This window comes from Podarcis raffonei, chromosome 4 (assembly GCF_027172205.1).
Source record: "Podarcis raffonei isolate rPodRaf1 chromosome 4, rPodRaf1.pri, whole genome shotgun sequence".
NCBI classification, from domain to species: Eukaryota; Metazoa; Chordata; class Lepidosauria; order Squamata; family Lacertidae; genus Podarcis; species Podarcis raffonei.
Window position 1 is genome coordinate 29,566,074 of NC_070605.1, and position 4,878 is coordinate 29,570,951.

Consider the following 4,878-nt stretch of genomic DNA (forward strand, 5'->3'; position numbering starts at 1 on the left):
ATACTCAGCTGGCTTTGCAACAGCCAAGTGTGAGAAATTAACCATTGGCAATAGAGGGAAAATGCAAAGGCAGCTGGCTTTCTGTACACAGGAAACAGCCTTATATCTGCTTTCTAAATATAGATCAATAAAACGTTGGATGCTTCCTTATTTGTCCATCTAGCCCAGTATTCACAATTTCAAAATGCAAAATGAGAACACAAACAATCCAATAAACCCCTTCCCACAACACATTTAAAAGGCCATAGAATGTTCAATCAGCCAAAGGCCAGGTTATAGAGAAAGATTTTTGCCAGGCACCTAAAGATATGTAATGAAGGCAGCGGGCCAGCCTCCCTGGGGAGAGCATTCCACAAACAGGGAGCCACTACAAAAAAGGCCCATTCCTGCAGGGCACCTTTCATGACCTTCCCCAAATCTGATAAGGAAGACAGGGGGCTTAAAAAGCTCTCTGCCTTGCACAAGACTTTGGACAGGTAGGGATGATCACATGGGGCTGTTCTAGAGACAACGGAGTGTGCTTTCGGGGATGAAGAAGCTGCCTTAGCAGCACTGAAGTGAACTCCCCAGGGCATAGGCCTGGGCAATGTGTATGGAGGTCCAGGGCTGCCTAGGCAGCAAGACCCAGCTCTTGGCCTCACTGAGGAAAGTATAGCAATATATCTGACACCAGCTTGGCTCCAGGGCTTGCCAGAAGGAGACGTACAAGACTCCATCCAGCCATCTTAGGGATTCTACTCCAGATTTGTGTAGGGTTTACTCCTTAGCCGTTTCTTCTCCTGAAGGTGTCCCACAAGACAGCAGAGGTTTATAAGCAGAGTTTTCTTTTTCTTAGATGGGCTACCTCATCTGCCCCTTACTTTCCTCTATAGCATGTGCAATAACTGCCTTCTTGACTGTTGGATCCGCTCTTGGTTTTATCCACTCAATCCACTGGAGCCTTTCTTCACATGCAGGGGAAATCCCTGACTCACCAAGAGTTTGACATCCATCAGCTACCCTCACCTGCTTTAGCAGGCCAGTCAAAGCCGTTCCGGGGTGTTGCTGCTGTCGCATGCCAACCTGCTCTATCTATACACTCATGGAAGTTATGACAAAAACCATTCTGACAAAAACCTTTATTGATCAGCTTTAGCTTCTACACTCAGAATGAGGCCTATTTTTTTTAATTGATCCATATGTTTCAGAGATGTTGACCTTCACTTGGTTTAAAGATCACTTAATGGAACACCCACTAAGAAACTCCTCTATCATCCTCTCACCGACTCTGAAACATTTTGTTTGAGTAGTGAGAGCCCTTTAATATTTGAACATTTTCCTAAATAATTCATATCAATGCTTTTCAATATTTATACTAATGATCAGACCATTTCCAAACACACCTGAAAGTTCACCTATGGAGGTGGCTTTGCATTCCTGCAGAGAGCTGTAGATTCAGCTCAGTGGATAGGTCGATATAGGCATTCAGATAAGAGGGAAGCAGCCCATTTAGATGCAGGGTCTGTTGAATAGAGTGCATGTTTGCGTGTGTGTAGTTCAGACTTCTAAATTTCACTACATGAATTTATATCCACGAGTTTCCTAGGGGTAAAAGCTTTATAAAACACACAACAACTTGCAGAATTGCACATACTGTTCTCTGAGAGGGCTTTAGATAGACAATCAGAGTTCCATAGCCAGGGCCATCTTACCCATAGGCGCTAGGGGTGCGGGGCACCCGGGTGCTGGACTCTCAGGGGCGCCAGGCTGAGAGTCGAGGGCCCAAGAGTTGAGTCCGGGGAAGGGCCTGCCCGTCGGTCAGAGTGCCACAGCGGGCTCTTCTGCTGCAGGCAGCTCTGCGCTATGAGTTCAGGGGACTGAGCCAACGAGACGCTGAGACAGGTGGCCAGCTGGCTCCGCCCTCCTGCATGCCTGGGACTGGGCAACCTTTATGGCATTTATGGTTAATGTGCTGCAGCACAATTGCTGACAGGAGTCAGGACTTGTCAGTTTAAAACACCTGTGCTCAGAAATCTGCACTGGCTGCTGATCTGCTTCTGGGCCAAGTTCAAAGTGATACTAGCAGCCTATAAAGCCATTAACAACTTGGGAGCAGTTTACCTATGAGATCACCTTGCCCCACATGTGCCCACCCAACTGCTTCAATTGGCAGCATTGGCACTACTACAGACCCCACATAATACCCATTCTGTATTTGTAAGAACCTGATTGTTGTGTGTGGTACTTGAGAAATCCCTCTTCATTGAGATCAAGCAGGTTCCTTCGCTGTGCTCTTCAGTGCCAGCTAAAAACATTCCTCTTTAGAGAAGCTTACCCAGAGGTGTAGAAAGTTGAGGTAATTTAAATCTTTTTTAGTATTTTAACTTTTGCATGTTTTAAAGTAGGGTCATGATTTTCTTTTTCCTCTTGATTTTAGTATTATTTTATCTTCTGTAAACTACTTTGTTTTGAATTATGGTGCTGGAGGAGACTCTTGAGAGTCCCATGGACTGCAAGAAGATCAAACCTCTCCATTCTTCAGGAAATCAGCCCTGAGTGCTCACTGGAAGGACAGATCATGAAGCTGAGGCTCCAATACTTTGGCCACCTCATGAGAAGAGAAGACTCCCTGGAAAAGACCCTGATGTTGGGAAAGATGGAGGGCACAAGGAGAAGGGGGTGTCAGAGGACGAGATGGTTGGATAGTGTTCTCGAAGCTACCAGCATGAGTTTGACCAAACTGCGGGAGGCAGTGGAAGACAGAAGTGACTGGCATGCTCTGGTCCATGGGGTCACGAAGTGTCGGACACGACTAAATGACTAAACAACAACAAAACTACTTTGAGGCTTTTTCTTTTAATATAAATATAATCAAGCTGCATATAAATTTTATGAAACAAACAAACAAACATACAATGTTCTGCATCCAAGGTCCAGTTTTAGGATCTGAGGAGGAACAAGGTAAAGGCAGATACTCAGACGAATGACTTGCTCCCAACACCATCTCTCACTGCATCTCTGGTTACCTGAAAGAAAGGTAGTTTTCACATTCAAATTATAATTAAGTCATGCATTAATCCCTGAGTAATATTTGTTTGGGTCTGGAACTGCCACGGCTCAGTGGTACAACCTGTTAGCATGCTGAACGTTGTTGTTTTGCATGCCTCTCTAGATATGGCAGGGAAAGAAAGACCCTTGTCTAAAGAGCCATTGCCATTGCATATATTTGAAGTACAAGCCTGGGAACTGTAGTCCACCCCGCACAAACCCCAGCACCCTTAGCAAACTACAGTTCCTGGGATTCATGCGGGGGGTGCTTTAAATGCACAGCCGTAAATGGCACAATGTTCAGACAGCTCCCTGTGTTGAAGGCTCTGGGGATGGCCCTGTGAAAGTCACTCTCTTCTGATCTATCATCAGGGGAAACCCATAAACTCTTAGAAGAAAACATGGGATACAAATGTGATAGTTAGAACCAGACAGCTATACTTTAGTTATTATTGAAAGCAATGAGGGTTAAATAGTTCCAGAGGGGTAGCCATGCTACAGCAACACCAAAGGTTTTCCCTACAGAATATTGGGAACTGTAGTTGTTAGATAACCAAGTCTGGGATAGCTCAGTCGGTAGATTATGAGACTTTTAATCTCAGGGTCATGGGTTTGAGCCCCACATTGAGCAAAAAATTCCTGCATTGCAGGGGGTTGGACTAGATGACCCTTGTGGTCCTTTCCAATCCTACAATTCCACAATTCTTTGATTCTAAAAATTCTGTGAGAGTTGTTAGGAGACCCCTATTCCCTCCACACAGCTGCAATTCCCAGAGATCTTTTTCAAGAAGGATTGACCGTTAAACCATTCTGAACATTTTAGTGAAGGCAGTGAAGGTCCTGTGTGAGTGTCTGGAGGCGGTTGGAGGATGGATGGCAACTAACAGATTGAGGTTGAATCCTGACAAGACAGAAGTACTGTTTTGGGGGGACAGGAGGTGGGCGGGTGTGGAGGACTCCCTGGTCCTGAATGGGGTAACTGTGCCCCTGAAGGACCAGGTACGCAGTCTGGGAGTCATTTTGGACTCGCAGCTGTCCATGGAGGCGCAGGTCAATTCTGTGTCCAGGGCAGCTGTCTGACAGCTCCATCTGGTACACAGGCTGAGACCCTATCTGCCCGCGGACTGTCTCGCCAGAGTGGTGCATGATCTGGTTATCTCTCGCTTGGACTACTGCAATGTGCTTTATGTGGGGCTACCTTTGAAGGTGACCCGGAAACTACAACTAATCCAGAATGCGGCAACTAGACTGGTGACTGGGAGTGGCCGCCGGGACCATATAACACCAGTCTTGAAAGACCTACATTGACTCCCAGTACATTTCTGAGCACAATTCAAAGTGTTGGTGCTGACCTTTAAAGCCCTAAATGGCCTCGGTCCAGTATATCTGAAGGAGCATCTCCACCCCCATCGTTCTGCCCGGACACTGAGGTCCAGCGCCGAGGGCCTTCTGGCAGTTCCCTCGCAGCGAGAAGCCAAGTTACAGGAAACCAGGCAGAGGGCCTTCTCGGTAGTGGCACCCACCCTGTGGAACGCCCTCCCACCAGATGTCAAAGAGAACAACAACTACCAGACTTTTAGAAGACATCTGAAGGCTGCCCTGTTTAGGGAAGCTTTTAATGTTTGACGGACTATTGAATTTTAATATTTTGTTGGAAGCCACCCAGAGTGGCTGGGGAAACCCAGCCAGATGGGTGGGGTATAAATAAATTATTATTATTATTATTATTATTATTATTATTATTATTATTATTAAGTTCTATGATGGGAATAAGGGTCTCCAACGAACTCTCGGCACCCTTAACAAACTACAATTCCCAGGATTCTTTGGGAGAAGTCAAGGCTAGTTTAA